Here is a 21,326-nt window from a genome sequence, read left to right on the forward strand (position 1 = left end):
GAGGAGGAGGGGAAGGTGGGGTGTGTTATTTACAGAGATGGGGAAGACAGAAGAAGAGACTTGGGGGGGAAGGTCAGGAGTTTGGCTTTGGACTAGCTAAGTCTGGGATTTTATTAGACATCTCAGTGAGTTACTGAATCAAGAGTTGAGGATTTAAGTCTGGGCTGACGATCTGTATTTGAGAGTCATTTGGGAAAAAAGTGATGTTTTAAACCACAAGACTGGATGAGCCCACTCTGGAGGGGAGTGGATGAGAGAGAGAAGAGGACCAAGGGACGAGCCTCAGGGCACGCCAACGTAGGGAGGGTGGGAAGGCAGGGAGCAACCGGCACAAGAGCCCAGCGAAAGGAGTCACCTGAAAACCCTGGAGAATATGGGGACCTGGAAGCCCTGAGAAGGAAGGGGGTGTGCGAGCAATGTTAATCCTCCTGAGAGGTGGCGTCAGAGGCGGTCCTACTGGCTTTAGCCGAGTGGTAGTTGTTCGGTGACCTTGAGAAGATCAAAACTAGTGTAGCCAAGAGCCTGATCAGAAGGAAATGAAGAAAGGGAGGGAAGAGAGTCTTTAAGAAAGTGAGTTGAAACAACTCTGAGGAGTTTTGCTTTCCATTGTGAGCTCTGGACCAAGAAGACACATTTGGGGCAAAGAATTTTCCCTTCATTTTGTTTTCTCTATGGCAGGTAGCCAGTTGTGCCCTAATTCCAGTCCTGGGTTACAGGTAGAATTTGTGATGTGTGGGCAAACCAGAACTTCTGTGATTTCACAGGCCTTGTCTTCTACGTTAGAGACCATTTCTTACCAGATGTGGTCGCTACAGCCGTGGGGACCATTATTGAGAGAGATTCAGGAGTATATTCCTTTTAATTCCCAAGGTGAAGGGACTATAAAATGAATTCCTGGGGAACAATTCATAACGGAGGATGCAGGATGTATGTGGTGTGGTGTGGGAACCATCCTGATGTCTCTAGGTCCTGAAACTGCTAATAAGACTTGGAGGTCCGCAGACACATAGCATGACTTAAAATAATTTCAAACTGAGGATTTATTTTAGTTAACAGTATTTATGTGGGGTTTAGTGTGTGTCAAGCATTGTCCTAAGTGTTTTACAGATATTAACTTATTTGATCCCCATGGCAACCCTGTGAGGTAGGTGCTACTGTCATCCACCTAGCAGGTGAAGAAACTGAGCGGAGAGTTTAAGCAGTATGCCTAAGGCCACTTGTTATGAATGGTGGAACCAAGACTAACCTGTTGGCCTTTGGAGTCCACATGTTCATCACCGCACTCCGTAGCTAGTTTTGCTTTATTTGGACTTTTCACTGGCCTCCTCTTTGTCCGGTCTTCTGTTTTGACCACCTCATTCTCCTTTTAGTGTCATGATAAGAACAGACAACAATAAGAAAAGGAGGGTCACATGAATCCAATTTTTCCATTCTTGAGCTAGAGCTACTGATGTTTGGGTATTTATTGGTAGTGTCAATGAACTCTGCTACTTTCTCTGCTTAACTTACAAGCATAATCATTTGCTTGGCTATGTGTATTGAGAAACCACCTGCCTGATTAAAGAGAAAGCTTTTTTTTTTAACGTGTTCTATATTATATACGGCATGAAATAGGAAAAAAAAAGCCTTCCGTCATCCTAGGTGGAGAGAATAGGACTCTTTGTGAGATGGTCATTGTAGTGTAGTGTATATCTTTGTCTGGAACCTATGGAAGGGCTTAAAATAAAAGAGTTATGTGGTTTGGGCAGCTGTGGTGTTAGGTAAGGGGAAAACCAGAAGAAACAGTGAAATTGCCAGGTAGGATAAGAGAAGTCATGGCATCAAGATGAAACAACATTGGGGAATTGGTTAACAGCAGGAAGACAGTTTGGTGTGGGGCACCTGGGGAAGTTCCTCCGTGGTGAAACAGAGGGACCTGGTAAAAGACAGGAAGTCTGGGGACAGGGGAAATGAAAATGAAGAGCTGGGTGGTATGAGGTTTTTAAACTTACAGCTCCTGATTTCTTTGGATAAGAGATTTGGGTTTTAGGCCCACTGTGGTTTTCTACAAGGGTGATCTTGTAGAAGCACATTAGCTCACCCGTTCTTGGTTAAATTTCCTCATCTGAGGTCCAATAGGTAATGTTTATATTCTTTCCAAGTCACAAAATTGAATAATCCTCTCATGTCAATAAGTAACCGAAGCCAACACAGGGTTTGTGGATTGACTGTGTAACAAAGCACAGAGTTGCCTTCCATGAGAGCATCTTCCATGGTGTCCCTTAGGAAGGAAACCCCTTAACTGCTCTGATACATGTAAGGATTCAGTTGCCTAATACAGGTCTCTCTCATATGATAGTATATGTATTAGAAAAATCAACAGCACTGGCATCTACCATCACTGTAGTCACTGGTTCTGAATATGCGGAAATTAATAGTTTAATACTTATTTCTTTAATGATTGCCTGCTTTAAATATCTTCATGATAAAATGCTAAACCTTTCTATTTACTTCTTGATACACATTTTGTAGGAAAGGTTAATTTAAGATTGAAGTTTCTTATCAATATAGCTTCTTTTAAGTCTCAGAACATTAATAAATACATATCGACCATCTTAACATCTAAAAGGCAAAGGGCTGGATGAATTCAGTGAGTTTATTCTCATTCTGAAGAAGGAATAGGGGATAACAGGGGCTCTAGAGTGTGAGGAAGGCTTCTTAGGGAGATTGGGACGTGATCTGGAAGGATGGGTGGGATTTGTATTGGCAGGAGGGGAAGAATTCTAAGTGGGAGAAACAGTATACTCAGAAGTGTAAAGGTAGAAACATCTAAAGCCTGTGCAGTAACACAAAGAAGGCCCTGTGGAACACAGATGCATGTTGAGGTACATATGAGGGAAATAACTCAGCTGTGAGCCAGAAAGGTTTAGTTGGCCACCCTCTTTGGAAGGAGAGGGGTAGACCAAGATGACCTTTATGTTTCTTTCCAGCTTTAGGATTTGGGTTGAACACAAAAAGCATACCAAGCCAGATGGGGAGCAGACTCTTTAGTGGCTGAGGAAGGTGGTGGTAGTGATGATGGTGGTGTGGATTCTAAATCTGTGCATGACTGGAAAGGCATCTAGGCATTGTGTTCCCATTTCAGCAGCCCTGAGGCGGAATGCTGCTCACTTCTGGGTTATGATGTGTGATGGGCGCTTTACGTGAAAGAAGTTGCTTATTGAATGTTCTCATCGAAAAGACATTGGAGACATATAATCCTACTTTCCACAGGGCACCAAGGCCCTGCCTAAGAGAGACTCCTGTATTTTGAAATCTTACTAGTCAGCCAGCCTAATCAGCCGCAGCAACCAAACACACAAGATACCCTGTGTGGAAACCTCTTATTTATTGTCAAGCAACACACTATGTGAACTGCGCACACAGGGATATTTTATTTCCCAGGAAAGGGGCTGGACTTTCTTGTATTTTGCAATATATTGAAATGTGAAAGAAAAGAAAGATTCAAAGGATTTGTGAACCATACTTCTGAAATCTTTCTTAAACCTTGCTGTCTCTTAGGATGGTGTTTTTCAAATTGCAGGTTGTAACCTACTAGCAAGTAATGAAATCCATTAAGAGATTGTAACTGACTTTTTTTTAATGACATAAAGTATAAAAGAGGAGAAAATATCAGAGTGCATTGCATATGGTAGTTTTAAATGCACTATTTTATAATGTGTATGTGAGTGACTGATTATGATATAATTTTTTTTTCCTGTGGGTTATGGTGAAGCACATGTGAAAAGCCATGGTCTGAGGGTCAAGGTTACTTTTTTGGTCAATAAGGACTGAGGTTTTTAAAAACATGACCAACATTACAGTTAAGGGACTTTGACATGGTTTGTGGTCATTGAAACAAAGAGCTGGAAGTTCTTCTTATTTCTCCCTCCCACATCTCCACTTAGATCAATGCTGAATGCCCCTTTCCTTCTCTCGGGGGAGAAGGGAGAGAGGCACAGTGGTGGCAAGACAAGAAACCGTACCAGGAGTTCACATGCTAGGAAACAGGTGAAAATTTAGTGCCATATACGCCTTGCTGGAGTACTGCTGATAATCATGCATGACATTTCTGTGACACTAGGTCCTTTTCAGTGTTTTAATATGTTATTCTCATTTGGTCTCATGGAAGTTATGTAGGGTAAGTGGGGAAGACACCATTATCCTACTTTCCTGCCACTCTCCTAAATGCACTCTGTACTCAGCTATAAGTAATTATTTACACTTTCTCAGTTTACATCGCTAAGCCTTTGCTCTGTCTGGAACACCTTTCCTCTCCTTCTGCCTGGGAAACTCCCGTTTGTCTTGTAAGAATCAACACAAGGGCCTACCTTCTCTGAATCTTGCCTTACCTAGATAAATCTGATCCTATCTTCTTTGGACCACTCTCTATCTTGTCCGTACCTCAATCAGTGCACTTCATTTGTTTACATGCCTTTATTTTGAACTAGGGTATACAGTTTGAAGCTGGGTTCTGTACCTTATTTATCTACCTTCGCATATCTAACATGTAGCACACTGTCTGGAACACACTTGTTGAGGTTATAATAGAAGAAATAAGTGAGGAAATTGAGGTCTAGAGAAGTGGCTTTTCAAAAGCTGGAATTAAAAGTAGAACCCAGGTTTTGCAACCTGACCTTTGGCAGGCTCTGGCCATGACATGCCTGTGAGGTAAACCATGGCAGGGGAATGGCATCCCATTTCATAGGGTGGAAAACTGAGGTCTCAGAAGCGTAAGTGAGCGTGTTCTTTTGGGAAGAGGAAAACAAACGAACATTTTTTGAGGGCTTACTATGAGGAGGTCTGCATCTTACATGCTTTTAGGATTTTATTTCATTTAACCTTCATAACAACTCTCTCCAGATCTGTTTTACAGATGAGGAAATTTGGATGGACTTAAGCATCTTCCCCATAGACTCATACTGGTAAAAGTAATAATAGTTAATGTTCACTGTGTGCTATACATGGTTCTGAGACACGTTTTATTTCATTTAATCTTCATGACAACCCTATAACAGAACCCTATAAGTTTCTGTTATTATTATTAGGAAACTGAGGCCCAGAGGGGTTCAGTGTCTTGCCCAAGATTAGTAGCAGAGCTGAGATTCGAATCCAAGGGGACTGGCTCCAAGACCCTATTTTTCAAGGTTAGTTAGCAGCCTCTTGTGAGTGATAGGTATAGGGCTGGAACAGCATCGACCCACATAATGAGGTTTATAACTTGTATCTCCCTTAATTTCTAGTTAAGTTTATTTCAGTAATGGTACTTGGTTTCTCTCGATGTTTACCTTGCTCTTGATTTGTTTTAAAGATTCTGCAGCTTGGTGACAGTTATGATAACATCTTCCATGGAATGACAGTTCCACATTCTTCAAAGTTTATGTTGATTAAATTAAATAGCTAGAGTAGGAGCTTTGGAATAGGGAGGGAACCAGATTTAAACCTTGGCTTTGCTGCTTCCAAGTTGCGTGACCCTGAGCAATTCACCTGACCTCTCTGTGACTTAGTTTCCCCATCTGTAAAATGGGGATAATGTCAGTACCCCTGGCATAGCAATGTTTTGAGACTATAATGAGACAGTGCACATAAAGTGCCTAGTGTAGTGCTTGACACAGAGGAAGTACTAAACAACTTACATAGTAAGTGCTAAGTACTAAGAAGAGTAAGCTACTCTGAAGAGCCTTGCCCTGTATTCAAGCAGAGTGCTCTTGTTTCCCCAGTAATGTCCCTGGTACTGTGGAGAGGGGGACTAGAGGCCTACCGTTGGTGCCATCATGATGGCAGGTTTTGTAATGTGGACAAGTAGGCAGGAGGAAGCTAACTGGGTGTGCTTTGCAGAGGCTACCTGACAGCAGACAAATGGCACCCGTTCAGTTCCTGGAGACCCAAGCCAACCTGAAAATGTGGTCACCACCGACCTGAAAAGCTCTGTGCTTGCCCTGCTGGTCCCTATAAAGCACTCTCTAGCGCCACCCCCTCCCCCAGCCCCAGTGAAATTGTGTTAACGATTCCTGTCTCTGACAGATGAACTTTGCATTAATAATTCATTTCACTTTTGCAATATTTATGAATAAAGCATAAGTGAGACCCTGACCATCAAGTGTTAGCTTAATAAGCATCCTGTAATATAGCACCAACATCCTGTGTGTGGATCTATAAGACATTCCTCATGCAAAACTGTCCCCATCTTCTAATAAATCCTACCAGGATTCTTAGTTAGCCAAGTACTGTTGCCACCTTTACTAGGATTGGGAAATTTTGCCCTTGGTCTGAAAAGAATTGGGAACACACACACACACACACACACACACACACACACACACACACACAGAGAAATACACATGCACACAGAAACCAGGAGTCAAGAGAAACTAACTAGGGTCCCCAGGAATTCTGAAACATTTGTTTTTAGCTTCTGTGACCTTGTAGTGGCTTCTGCATCACAGAAGCCTGCTTTCAATGTTTGCTGCCTTGCACGCCTTTGTAATCAAATATCTGCTTTAAAAAAAGGGGTTAAAGCTTTGCCTTAAGAAATGCTGAGTGAAACGATCAGATTTTTGGCTTCAAGAGTTCTTTTGTTGCCGTGAGGTCATATCAGAATGACTAATTCTTTTCAGAGTCAAGCCATCCAGGCACCAGCACTCAGTACATTTTGTCCAGGGGTGTTTGTACTTTTGTCTTGAAAACAGCTAATTAAAGGAGCACCTTTGTGGCAGGCACTTTTCCTATGGGCTTCATGTCATTGCAGCAGGGGCTTCTGGGCGAAGGACCTTTGCTTCCAGGCAAGCTGTAAACGAATGAGGGCAAAAATGTAATGGCTCCCCAGGTGCTGCCCCCAACAATACAGTGTCACAGACCCCTCCACCATGAGGGGGAACATGGTGATTGAAAACACCTCAACGTCTGATGTTAAAGGGAAGATAGCTTCAAATTTTAAAAAATCCCATCATTGTATGCCACTGCACTATATCTTTTCCAATTGTCTGCACTTCTTGATACTTCTTCTTACCCCCACATTTTTAGGAGTCTGTCCCTCCCCTTCTGCCTCTGCCCTACATCGCTGTAGCCCTTTCTTATCACAAGTCTGGCTCTTGGTTCTTTCTTTTTTTTCCCCCAGCTTTACTGTTTCAGATGCCTTCCTTTGCAGTCAGTTCAAAAATCATTTTTCCAAATCTTTGTCCTTGTGTATAGTGTAATCACCACTCTGCCTTCTTCCTGCTCCTGTTTCCTCCATATACCCCTTCAGTTCTGTTAATCTAAACCCATTCAACTTCTTTTATTTCCCTATCACACTCCCTCCTTCAGAATTGTTTTTTTCTGGTTTTTCATCTTTTTAGAAACCTGAAACCTTCCTCTTCAGCCGGAACAATTATTAAATATTTCCTGAGTTCAGGGTACAGGCACACTTCTCAAATTCTACCTCTTTGTTTTTTTCCCCCAACTTTATTGAGGACTAATTGTCAAATATAACTGTGTATATTTAAAGTATACGTGATGATGTGATAGACATATACACTGTGGAATGATTACCAAGATCAAGATAATGAACACACTCATCTCTCACATAGTTACCTCTGTTCCTCTTTTGTGGTGAGAATGCTTGAGATACATGCTCAGAAACTTCCAATATAGTCTCTCAAACTTTCAGTAATACTGTGTTATTAACTACAGTCATCATGCCATGCATTAGGCTCTCAGACCTTATACTTCTAACTGAAAATTCATACTCTTTGCCCTACACCTCTCATTCCTCTTCCTCTTGCCCCTGGCAACCACCATTCTGTTTCATTTCTATGAAATCAGCGCCCCCACCCCTTTTTTTTAAGATTCCACATATACATGATGCACACAGCATTTGTCTTTCTCTGTCTGGCTTATTTCACTTAGCAGAGACGTTTCCTTACCCAGCTATATCCAACTCTCCAGCCAGCACCCAGCCACCTGGAAGGGTTAGAGTTCCGGAACTCAGTCATGCCCTCTCGTAGGACCTTGACTTCTGACAAAGGAGAATGTGGTTATTACCTGTCACACCGCTTGACTAACTTAACACCTGGAACAGCATGGTATGTGTTGATCTGTGGTAGAATTTTTATCAAATCCATGTTAACATTGTACTTTTAAAATTTCCTCTGGGGACTGCATTCAGTGTGTCGCTAAAGCACACATTTTAGGGAGGAATTAGGAGTAGATGGTATTTGCTGGCATCACAGGCTGTCACAGACCTAGGGGTCAACACGGAAGCTGAGATAAAACACGGGCAAACCAGGCAGTATTGGCAGGGGCAACACCACGTGCACAGCCCTTCCCCCTGCTCTTCCTCCCTCCTCACCAGACTGGTATCGTAGCTCTGCAGAGTGTGAGGAGGAAAGATCCCATTACCTAGAAAAATCAGTGTCTGTTGAGAGATTTCTCCAAGTTCATCCTGTAAATCATTGCCAGTGTTGGGGCCAGAGCTCTGGCTTTCCGGGTTCCTGCTGCTTCTTGTGGGTCTCTCTTCTTGCCTTGGTGAAATACACTTGTCCTCGGGTGCCTGAGTGGCAGTGATAAACAAAGAGTTGTTTATTGCCATCAAGTCAGAGAGTTTACAGTGGGACTGTTTTATCCTTTATGTTTTCTTAACAAGAAAAGATTTCTGCTTTTTATACTTTCTCATCATAAACATGCATTGAGTACTTACTTGATCTTAGGCAGTGTACTAACTGTGAGATACAGCCTGTGTCCTAAAGGCTACAGATCTGTGTTGTTCTGATGTTTTATGGTTGTCAGGAGATGGCCATGGTTTGAGTCAATGGCTGGGTCACGTGGGAGACAGATTTCACAACGGCACATCTGCTCTGTGTGGCTTTTAGTGCTAACGACTTATAGAGAACCCTATATATAGGCTTATCTGAGGAAATAAGAAGCTTACTAAAAAAAGATAACTAAGGAACAAAGAAATATGTACAAGCGCCAAGTGAAAGGTCCAGGCAAAAAATACCGTGGGTTTGGCTGGTCTTTGGAGGCCTCCTTGAGGAGAGGGGATATGAGTGGATCTCAGTGTGACGAGTGGAGAGGAGAGGGCAAGGCCGTACCAATAAGGGGAAAGGCAGGACGGGAGACAGGCATACATACAACTAGGGAGACCATGCCAGGGCCGGGACAGGGAGGAGGGGGACGGGGCAGGCGGGTTTCTGGAATAGGGGCTGTGCAATGTTTGAGAAGTGACTGGGCCAGAGATTGGAAGGCTTTGAATCCTAAGATTGTGTGGACTTTACTGTCAAATGTCTTCAGAGACTGAGTAGAACACCTTGGTGTGTGGATTGGGCCTAGGGTAGGAATAAGGCACTAGGGAGGGGTGGTACCTGTGGCTAACTGGACAGTTCAACTGTGATTAAAAGCCCATGCAGGCCAAGTTAAATAAGTCTGCGGCCAGTCATCAGCCCATAGCTAATCTGCCTCATCTGGCAGTGGAGAGCCCCTGTAGGACCTTGGGGAATTGATGGGTTGAGAAGAAGACGGGAGTTGCTAGGTAGGCTGGAGAGGGAGAAATCACTTAGGGGACTGCTGTGATTGGCCCAGGGCTCTGTGGGCAGTAGGTAGCTCAGATGCCGGAGAGAGACAGAGCTGGCTCATCATAGTAGGTGCTGCAGAAACGCTCATCTGTCACATGTGTCAATATCAGGCCCAGTCTACATGGGGAGGGTGGAGCAGCCAGGGAGGCCCAACTGGGGCTGCAGGGGAGCGGAAACGGAGCAGACCAGTGGAGTCTGAGCTTGTGCAAATCTGGCAAGAGACAAAGAAAGATGGAATAAGCAGGTGGCCAAGGTCAGAGAGAGCTAGAAGCAGGAAGCAGGGATCCATCATGGGAACTAGGATTCAGGGGCAGGGGACTGGCAAGAACAAGACTGGACCTAATCAGACTTTTCCCACTTTCCTTAAGACTGTTGAGCTTTGCCCCTTCCCCCCAACCAGCTGACCTCTCCTTTCTTGCTTCTTTCTAACCAAGAAGATAGACGTTATCTGGCACAAATTCCCCTAATTTCCTTCCCTTCACCGGCTTAGCCAACCTGCAAAGGCCCCCATCCTTACCTTCTAGCTCTTCTGCAAGGGTCATTTCCCACCTTCCTGGGAGCCTCATCCTTATTCTTGCTCTCCTGTGCTCTACTTTTGGTCATTAAAAAATATAACCCTTGATCTGACCTCCCTTTTCTAACTACAGAGCAGTAGTTAGAAAAGGGAGGTCTCTGTCTCCTTCTATTTGTTTTCCTGTTTTCTTAATACTTCAAACCATGGTAAGCTAGCTGTGCTCCTGCCACTCTGCTAAGACCATGCTGGTGAAGCCACCATCACCATCCTGTTGCTTAAAATTGTGTCTGCCTGGATTCCTTCCTCCCAGTTTTCCCTGCCCCAGGCCTTCCTTCATACCACCAGCTGAAGCATTTTCCGAAAAAGCTCAATGAACTCTGTCCAATTTTTTCTCACTCCTCCTACATACTAAATAAAACTCAAATTCCTTAGCTAGAATTGCAAGGCTTCTTTCACAGCTCTGTTCCCAGTCTTCTTTTCCAAATGCCTTCTCCCCCCAATCCCAGTCCGAGCTTCTGTTATGTCAAGCTTCTCACCCACCACTCTGCAGGAATGCAGGGATGGCTTGATGTTCCCGGTGGTCTTTCTTAGCATGGCAAACTCCTGTCCATCTTTCAAGATCCCTCTCTGTGATATTTTATGACTCTCTCAGTCAGAGTTAATTATCCAGTGCTTCTATAACACACTATTTATATGCATAAAAGGATTTAGCCCATTTTATTACAATTTATTTGCTAAAGGCCTATATCTCTTGCTAGACTGTGAGCTTGTCAAGGACAGGAATGACAGAGAATGTGTATCTTCATTCTGCAGTGCCTGACACATAGTAGGTACTCAACAAATGTTTATATAATGAGCCAACAAGCATATTTACTGGGTGGGTCACTGGGAGGTAGCTGCCCCAGCCTCCATCCTTGTCTTTGTCATAACCACAGGGATGGTCCTACTGCCTTCCTACTAACCCTATGGTATCCTAACATGACTGCTTCCTAGAATGCAGGCCCCCTATACCCTGTTTCTCACCAGTGGTCATCTTTTTTTAAGCTGAGGGAAGTTTAAGAGGGTAGCAAGTATAACTGGGATGAGAATTGACTTGTATGAGGAGTGACCCTAAGGCATCAAAGGAGGTTTCTTTGGGAGGCATGGGACTAGAGGTTGAGGAGCTCCAGAGGATACCTGGAGTTTATTATGTTACTTGGGAAGCAGTTACATCAGGGCTGCTGACAGGAACAGCTACATAATTTGTGGACTTCTTGTAAAAAAAAGTCTCAAAAAGGGAGGATTGAGAGTAGATTGAGAGTTTGGGGTTAGCAGATGCAACCTATTATATGTAGACTGGATAAACAACAAGGTCCTACTGTATAGCACAGGGAACTATATTCAATATCCTGTAATAAGCCATAATGGAAAAGAATATAAAAAAGAATGTATATATATGTACAACTGAATCACTTTGCTGTACAGCAGAAGTTAACACAACACCGTAAGTCAACTCTACTGCAACAAAAAATTTTTTTAAATTACAACAGAAATGCAGGGGGAAAAGTGCCACTAAAGGTACTAAGATATACCGTTCTTTCCCTTCTTCTGCACATCTCCACTGCTCACATTCACACTCATTGTTCTGTCAGACTTCACTTACAAAGAAGGAAGTTCAGAGATACATTTAGCATTTCAAGGCGGTGACAGCAGAGCTTTAAGCCAAGCGCAGGGCCCTTGTGAGGGACTTGAGACTGCACAGGCTTCATGCCCATGAGACTGCCCCTGGCTGCTGAGTTTGACCCCTTGGCCTTAACTAGCCCAGAACCCAGCTACTGGGATGTGCGGCACTTTGAACGACTTGGATCTCATTGAGTTTGTTCCTTCAGTTTTATGAGGACCAGCCATGTGTGTTGTCCCATGATCAGTCTCCTTGATCATGAGAGGTATTTTCTTAGAGGCTTCCTTGTCTTCGCCAGGGTGAGGCTCCCTATCACCAGCCTCGAGCGCTGACGGGAGGTGGAGTGGGGCTGAGTGGATGAGACAGGCCCAGGGCTCCCGCTTATACATTACTGGCCTTTCAGAACTGTAGTCACTGATGAGTCAGGGAACGGTCTGTTCCTGCTCTGTATCTGCTCTGAGCTGCCTGTGTGGATCCAGGGCAAAGCTTATGAGATCAGTGTTATATCCAGAGCACTCCTCCTTATAACTGGGTCACCTGCAGAACCCTGCAAACCTTGTGCGAAAGTTCAGGATTTTTCACTTGACTTGAACAATTCCTCCTTTGGGAGGTCCATGTTTTCCTCCCCAGAGCACGTTCCAAGCCCCTTGATCCTGGGGCTCCTCATTGCTAGGTCTGATGTTCTGTGGAAGGCTCTGGGCTCCAGAGGAGTTGTAGTGAGTTTATTCCTGAGGGTCCAGATGCTGGAAAGCATGTAGCCAAGTTCCTAGAATCTGCACGGCCACTTAGGTATCTTGCTGTTATTCCAGAGACACAAGGCAAACACCCCCCGCCCTTTTTTTTTTGTCATTGCCTTGTTCTTTTCGTTATAGGAATAAACTATTTTGTTAGGTCGAAACTAGCCAGTGTGAATTTGTATCAGATCTCATTTGCTCTGACACAAATAATCCCTTTGTGGGTAATGAAAACAATTTAATGGTGTGATCTGAAGGAGAAAACAATATTACTGAAGTGATAACATCAGGGGACTTCTCGCTGACCTCTCGCAATGACCTGCAAACTGTGCTTCCAGTATTATTGCACTCTTGAGGAAGCATGGAGTGAAAGCTTGCCCCTGAATATTTTAGAGAATGCTTCATGTGGAAAAAGCCATAAAATAAAGGCAGAGAAGGATAAGTAGCTATAAATGAGAGGAGAGAAGGGACTTCTAAAATTAACCTGATGGCAAGGTTGACTCGTTTTGAGCAGTGTGCCTTCAACACCAGTATGTCTGAACTGGGCACAAGGAGCCTATTGCCACAGCACCTTGCATGGAGTTCTGCAATATTGTGTTTTGAGATTCTCTAATAGGACTGCAACTTTCAAAGAAGTGCAAATTAGGCCTAGCATTTCTAGCCTTAATTCTGAGTGTCGGGTGAATCCCTTTGAGGCAGGGAGCGGTGCCTCTATCTTGTTCATCTTTATATTGTGCTGTGAACTGTACACTGTCAGGCTCGAGAAACGTTTGTTGATTTGAATTATCCAAGCAAAGAAATCTTTAAGAAGACAGTCTTTTCCTGCCTTGAAACACAGATGACAGCCCCAAGGAAGAGAGAATAATAATTATTATTTAAAAGTAATGCCTAGGAGCAGTGTAACTGGCAGTTGTCTACTGTTTCAGTTATATAGCTGAAACATCTTTAAAATACCTATTTTAACTCAGGAAAATTTATCTGGAAAGTCTTTTTGACAATCTTTTATGATCAATAAACATACTGTCTCAAATTTGGTTTTTAGACCCATAATGGTGGGAAATTGATAGAACTTTGTAATATTGATTAAAATTTGCTTACTCGAGGGAATTCCCTGGTGGTCCAATGGTTAGGACTCAGTGCTTTCACTGCTAAGGGCCTGGGTTCAATCCCTGGTCAGGGAAGTAAGATCCCACAAGCTGCCCTGCATGGACCAAAAAAAAAAAGTGCTTGCTTGAAGCTGAGGGAATTGGAGCCCACACACCTTGTTTAGAAATGAGCCCTCTTATTTGAAGCCTTGGCAAGAGTGATAACTTCTGGGATGATGGCTGGATGGGACGGATGGGACATGTCGCACCTGCTTGTTTGTACACCCTGTTTGTATATAATGGTTGCAGTGCCATAACAAGCAAACCTTCAGAAACTCCCCAGTGGCAAAAGCATCCCTTTCTGCAGTTTGGTGAAATCAATGCCCATGATTTTTTCTGAGTCTTATTTTTCCTCCAGGTAAATGCATGTTTGAATCAAGGCTACATTTTCTCTTCTTCTTTTTCAAAATCCTGAATAGTTATTCTGAAGAAGTTTTCCTAAGCTGCTCTGGTGTTAGGTGCATAAAAGTGTTTGTTTGAGCATGATTATAAAGATTAACTGGCCTTGGTGAAGATGGACCAACACATTTTGCAGGCAAAGAAACATACAGGGTTTTTTCGCTGCAGTTGTATTTTGTTTTACAGTTCCAAAGGTGCTTATCACTGCTCCTGACGAGACCCAGTCCCTTTCACCTTGCAAGGAGTCATGGTTTACAGAGTCTATTCACCTACCTTCTCTCTGGGTAATGCATGGGATGAAACGGGGGTTTAACGACAGAGCATTTGATTCTAGTTCTGCTACCTAAGGGAGAAATTTAATTTCTCTCTGTCCAAATTTCTTCACCTGTAAAAGTCATAACACAAATCCTTCCTTGAGCGTATCCTTAGGAATAAATGAAATGTAATGCTGACAAGAAGCTTAAACAATATGCCTGATGGCTTCTTGGAATTTAAATTGTTTTTAAAACTCATGCCATGGATTTGATTTAGCTACCCAATAACCCTGAGCAGTAGACAGGACAGGAATTCCTAGCCTCATTTTTTGGGTCAGGAATACATAAAGCCTAGAGAGGTGATAGAATTTGTTAATCTGAATGTAGGCGACGAGGGCTCAGAATGTAAATAATTTCATAAATATTGAAGTGCTCCGGCTCCGGAATGTAAATGATGTTGAAAACCTTCATTATTTTTGTTATTAAGTGGCATTTGCTTGTTGCTAAAATGTACACATGACATAAATGTATACTATTTAGAAAGTGGAAGTCCCCTGCAGCCCTCTCTTCAGAGCAGTCGGCACCACTGCTGTTTGATGTGTCATCTTGGAGACATTTTCCCTGTAAATAAAAGCATGCGATGCACACAGTGATGAGTTTTGTGCAGAAGGGTGTTCTTGATACTCATAATAGTCCTGTAGCTTGCTTTGTTCCCTTGACCATAATATCTGGGATTTTTTTTTTGTCGTCAGTATCAACACATGTATCAGCATATGTATCTAATTCTCTTCAGTGACTGTGTAAGATTACACTGTATTCCACAATGAATTGTTGATATTTTATGGAATACTTCTAATTGTTCACCCTTATCAATAATGCTGCAGTGAGCATCCTTGTATACACATCTCTGAGGATTTGATATATTCTGTGGATTATATTATTTGAGAATGAATAGGTTCAAGAAAATACCTGTCTAAAATTTTGTTAGATATTTCTAAAGTGTCCTCCAATGGATTATATCAAACCACACTCCCATGAACAGTGCAGTATTCTTTCTCCTCATGCTTTCCATTACTAGGTTTATATAATCCACTTACCTTTAAATGAAGCGTTTCTGCTTTAGCACAAGATACGTGAAAGGGTGAGAGCTATCCATCTCCCAACTCCTGTCAGCAAACCAAGGGCAGAAAGCATAAAGGAGTAAATCAGAGCTGACAGGGAGCAAGAAATGGAGAGATTTGGCTTCCATTCCTGTTCAGTCATTCAAATAGCATTTACTGAGGGCCGTTATGGGCCAGGCCCTCTTTAGGCCCTGGGAATAGAGTGATGAAAAGACAAAGTCCCTGCCTTCGTGAGCTTACATTCTAGTGGATGTGAACCATAAATAAATTAGAATATCATCTCAAGTAGTGTGAGGCTCTCTGATGAAAAATAAAGCAGGGGAGGGGTTAAGGAGTGGCAGGGCAGAGGCGGGGGGATGGGGGTGGTCCTGGAAGTTTCTCTGCTGACATGATGCCTGAGTAGAACCCCAGATGCAGTGAGGGCGCTGCCCCGTGCTGATCAGAGAGGGTCCACCCAGGCAGAGCTGGCAGCAGCAAGAGCAAAAGCCCGAGAAAGGAGCAGTTTGGCGGGTTCCAGAAATAGCCCTAAAGCTTCACTGACTTTTGATCTGCCAGAAGAGGATGATTGGGCTGCTTACTTTCTTTATAGAAGGCCGTGTTCAGGTGAATGAACTTGGAAATGCTTATGTCTCTAGAAAAACGATGCTCTTAGTGTAGGCTAAGATCCTTAACCACTAAAATCCACCAGCAAATCTCTGCCAGGGTCCAGCAGATGTGGAGCTTTCACAGTGTCTCTCCTTAGCAATAAGACTGCCTGTATTGAAACATAAAAACGTAAAACAGACCCACCGCCCCTCCAGCCCAGAGCAGGTTAGACCAACACACTCTTATGACCGACAGATCCTTCCTCCTGCTTCTTTGCGTCATAAGAACCCAGTTCTTTATTAAATGTGTTTTAACACCACCGTAGAGTAGAAATCACAATTTAATACCAAGTTTGTTTGGCAGTTGGTTGCAGAAGGGAGCTTCCACTCTCCAGGCCTGGGAAGTTACTGCTGGGTCCAAAGATGGATGGATACCCCCGCCCTCTCTCCTCTGACTCAGGCGAAGGCTGAGGGCAGCAGCCAGGCGATGGAGGGGTAGCTGTGTGGAGCTTTGAAAGTGGACGTGCTGAAAGCAAAAAGGCAGCTTTAGATGTGAGGATGAAGGCAGGAGTTAGAAGAGCCCCCCATAGGCACTGAACTCCTGGCTCATCCTTGACACGCACCCCGGGCTTGAGTTCCTCTTAGTGATGTGAAACTAAGACAGGAGCTCACCTTCTCTTCAGCACTTGGTCCCCTCCTTTTAGAGCTCATCTTTTAAGGAAAGGATGAAATTGCCTGGCTGTAAGGCTTATAGAGGCCAAAACATGTCTTAGTGGGTGGTTTACGTTACCTGCACACCAGCTCCTCCATGTCTCAACATGTGGCAAGTCTTTTTTTCTTTGCTCTTCTCCAAGAGTCTTGTGGAAGACGGCTCAAACGAGAAAAACCTCCCTGTGAACAAAACAGCACCCCTGGAAGACTTTGATCTTCATGCCAAGTGTGATATTGAACTTGAAATTCAAACATAGGACTGTTATTAGTATCTTCTACTTCTAAAAGGAACTCCCAAGTCTACCCTCATTTACCTACATAAAGAAAAAAATGTGCTTGCTCAGAAGTGCTTTAACAGATCATTTTTTTAGATGACAAGTTTGTAAGAGTGCTATGAATAAACAGACTGATGAGGTTTAAAATCTGCGTGAATACTATGCATTTTATCGAAATTAAAATAATCTACTTAAGTGCATTTCTTTAACACATCTCTTCAAAGCTCTAACTTAGGAAGCTAAAGGAAGTGTAAGGTAAATAATTTCTGCAGGTTCATTTACATCATTAAAACCACTTGTGTGCATACCTTATGTGCAGCCCCCCTCCCCCAAACTCTTCGGGAACTTTTTGACTTTTGACCAGTGACGGAACTTCTTTTGTCTGAGACTCTAAAATTACAGCAAATGATTGATCTGATTGTGGTGGTTATGACATATCTGGAAGAAACTGTATATTTCAGTTTCTGGCCCTATGCATAAATTGAGTTCCATTTATTTATTAACTGTCCTCTTAATTGCAAAAACAGGGACCAACTCAAGTCAGCTTAAGTGAAAAAATAGAGGAACAGGACTGCCATAGACCCAAGAGTGTGTAGATCACCAGACCTAAGGAATAGCCTGGAGCCAGGGCTTGAAAAGCCCTGTATTCTCCAGGAAATTCTATTTCCTTTCCATCTGAGTTTCTCCTATGTGCTTATTTTATTCTTATCTCCCTCTGCAAACTGATTTTTATTTTCCAGCTACTTCTATCTAGATTGTGCAAAACGTAGCAGCCAGTAGCTCCTATGTGTGTATATCAAGGTCTCTCTCTCCCATTTACATATTCTGTGGGATAGAACTCAACTGGCCCTGCCTAAAATCAGTTGCTGAACGTTAGGCCATTCACATCTGGCCAGAAGCTGGGGTCTGGGGATGGCATTTTGATTGTTCCAATCTGGGTCAGGCGTTTCAAAGGAACCAGTTTTGGTCAGGAGTAGAATCAGGTATGCCAGGAGCCTCACCTGTGTAACCGAGTGGTTGGAGTGTGAGTATGTGAAGGAAAGAGAGAAACATAGAGAGAGAGACAGAGACAGAGAGGGATAAGGGATGTAATACTTAATTACTGCAAATCTGAGACACAGACAGAGAGGTTGAGAGGGGTGTGCAGTCACCAGGGAAGAGAGAATCTTTGATTTGTAGGTGTCCATTTTATTCCCAAAGCATGATGCCCTACACACTGTATAAGTTGAAAGTGTAGCGGTGGTTACTTGGAGAATGGCAGAGGGGAACCACTGAGAATTTCCTAGAATCTCATGAGGGGTTTGTCCATTTTTCTTTTCCTCTAAAGGACAAACTCCACTTCAGTGAAATCCAAGGACTTTCCAGATTTTTAATTGTAATGGGATTTTGTTGTTTCAAAAAATTTTTTATTAATGAATAAAACAAACATTGTTTGTCATGAGGCACCATTGGTTGTCCTTCCAAACCTCTCAGACAAATGAAGAATTTCATGATTATGCTATATTTTAAGTAGGATTTAATTTCCATCACAAAAATGAGAAATGAAGTTTCAGGAATTCTTTTTTGACATGGGATCTAGAAAGAAAAGATAGGAACCTCAATGAATACTATGTTATTTTCATTGCCAAGTATTTCCCAAGAATGGGTCATTGTTGAGAACTGAAGGATAATGTGTATAGTAAATGTTCTGGTTGCTGTTTCTTCGCAAGGAAATTCCAGTGAGTATTTAAAAGGGTCACAGACATGAGGACCAAAGCTTTGGATTGCTCAGCAGAGGGTCTACTCTGAGTGAAACTTTTCTATATTTCTGGGCAAGTGCCTCTTTTGGTGAAAACCAGCCACTGTTTTCAGCAAATGGGATCTGCATTCCAGTGTTCTTTAAGCAAAGACAGTGTCCCTAGCAGGGGTTGCAATACTCAATTACTCCACAAAATCTTGGCACAGTGTCTATTCCTTTGGTTATATCTTTTCTTAGACCAAATTATTGTTTTCATAAGATATCTGCTGTGTTTTTAAGAGCACACAACTAAATTCCTGTTGAGATATGAGGATGCAAGTTTTTTCACTGTCAGTGAATAAATTGTTCAGGAAATTTTCCTCATAAAATGGAACTTCTTTTGTTCTAACCATTCTCACAAATTTGAGCTTGTTCTATTAGTTAGTCTTAGGAAACATTTCCCAGTAGCTTTCTTATAAATTTGGTCCTCATATGTAGAAGTTTATCCTTTATGTAAGTAAGTGGTGTGCTCTGAAACTTCTGGATCATTTCCTCCTTAGAGTTGGTTAGAGCTGACTCATTCATCTGCTATTTTTGTTAGTTAGTTAGTTAGTTACTTGTTTTTGTTATTGTTTAAAAAGTCTGCTGGTGAGGTGTTTTGTAAGGAATCCATCCTAAAGCTATTTCTTTGATGCTTTGTAACAAGTATTTGGGCAATGATGTTTAATTCTAGGACCAGCATATTTTTGAGGATTGTTACTTTATCTTAGTTTCTCTTGCCTGTAAAACTGAACTGATGATATTCATTAATAATAGCACACACTTGGATAGTCCTTATATATGCCAGGAACACATCTGAGTGCTCTACAGCTATCAACTTACTTAACTCTTCAGGAAACGTGGCTCATCATTATCCCCATTCCAGGCAGAGAAGTTAAGAACTTGCTCGAGGTTACGCAGTTAGTCATTGGAAGAGCTGAGATCTGAATGCAGAGTGCTTCTAGAGTTTGCTCCTAACCCTTGTACCATACTGCCAAGCGTTGTCATCATTTATCAATTCAGCAGACATTCCCTGAGCTTTGTCTAGGAGACCACCAAAAATCCAGATAAGGCTTTTCCCTTCAGGACCCGCAGTCTGCGGTGCAGAAAATGGGGGAAATAGATAATTGTAAGTCTTATGGGAGCACTTAGAAGAGGCGCATAACCCAGCTTTGAGAGTCATGTGAGCTCATCTATAAAAGGGGAACATGATAATCCCTACCTCAAAGGGCCGACGAGAGGACACAACGATGGGATGCATCAAAATGCCTTGAACAGAACCACTCACATTAAGCGGAAGCTACTGTGTTCGTTAAACTGAGCCCCGGAAGCTGTGGAGTGGTGTGAGGAACTGGCTTGTGGATCTTTAAAGTGTGTTGGAGGCAGAGGGAGCTGCAGGCATGAAGACTCAGAAATGAAGGATGGCATGGCCCATTCAGGGCACTGCAAATAACACAGAAGGTAGGAACAAAGGGTGAGGGGACACGGAGGCAGGTGGGTCAGTCAGGGTGAGGTCATGAGGGACCTGCTGGTCAGGCTGTAGTCTTTGGGCTTGTCCTGAAGACTTCTAAGCAAGGAGGTAGCTTTATCAGACTTGACTTATATAGAGATTGCTGACTACACTTTGCAGAATATAGAGGCAGGAAGGCCATTTGGAAAGCTATTAAATTAACCCTGGCTAGGGATGATGGTGATCCAATCTGAGGGAAGCATAGGATGGTTAGAAAGAAACGAATGAATTAGAGAGATATTAAGAAGGTAGAATTGATAGTACTTGGTGATTGTTTCCATGTGAAGATGTGAGAAGGGAAAAGTCAAGGATGACACCCAAATTTCTGGCCTGGACAACTGAATGGACAGTAATCCTATTTCCTGGAACTCATGGCATGTAAACCATATATGAGTGCAGGTTGTGGCAGCGTTGAGAAAGGGACCATGAGAGATGGGAGAGTACACAGTTGAAGAGAGTGACCTGTGAAAGAATCCACCATGGATCTGACTTGAATCCTGGCTGGCACGGATTCGTTAACATTTGTGCAGAGCGGCTAATGACCAGACTGTAGGCATAGGGCTGTTGGAAGCAGTGATCGTCACCGTCAGATACCTTTTGCTCTGAGAATCCCCCCCGGTCCCCTAGCCTCCGTGGCCTGCCCTGGCAGGAGGTAAGTGCACCTTGTTTCTCAAAGAGTTGGCCTGATGCTTCTTATGCCCCCAATACATGCTAGACCTGTGTTTTGTAGAGCTCTGGTGTTCTAGGGGGAGTCTTAAAATCACATGCTGTTGTATCAGGAGGGACCTCAGAGGCCATCTAGTTCAACCATCCCTGGAGGATATTTCACAAGTAGATGTGATAATACTGAATTATGTGTATTGTAAGGATACCATTTCTGAATCACATCATTTTTCTTCCAGCTCCAAATAAAATTGTTTTCACCCTGGCTTTTGTGCCAATAAGAACGTAACTCTCCCCAGCGTCACTACCCACCTGTTTCTGTATCTTGTTACCTCCATTAGATTTCAGCCTTTCTTTCCAGTGGCAACAAATTGATATGAATATAATTTGTGTGTGTGTTATATATATATGTGTGTGTGTGTGTGTGTGTA

At 42.9% G+C, this 21,326-nt stretch overlaps 1 protein-coding gene across 1 annotated transcript in view; it reads left to right on the top strand.

Annotated features, from left to right (window-relative positions):
* The window catches only part of LPAR3 (lysophosphatidic acid receptor 3), a 66,893-nt gene that overhangs the window by 25,232 nt on the left and 20,335 nt on the right, over positions 1–21,326 (top strand). The gene's annotated exons all lie outside the window — the stretch shown is intronic.

Source organism: Hippopotamus amphibius, chromosome 1 (assembly GCF_030028045.1).
Source record: "Hippopotamus amphibius kiboko isolate mHipAmp2 chromosome 1, mHipAmp2.hap2, whole genome shotgun sequence".
NCBI lineage: Eukaryota > Metazoa > Chordata > Mammalia > Artiodactyla > Hippopotamidae > Hippopotamus > Hippopotamus amphibius.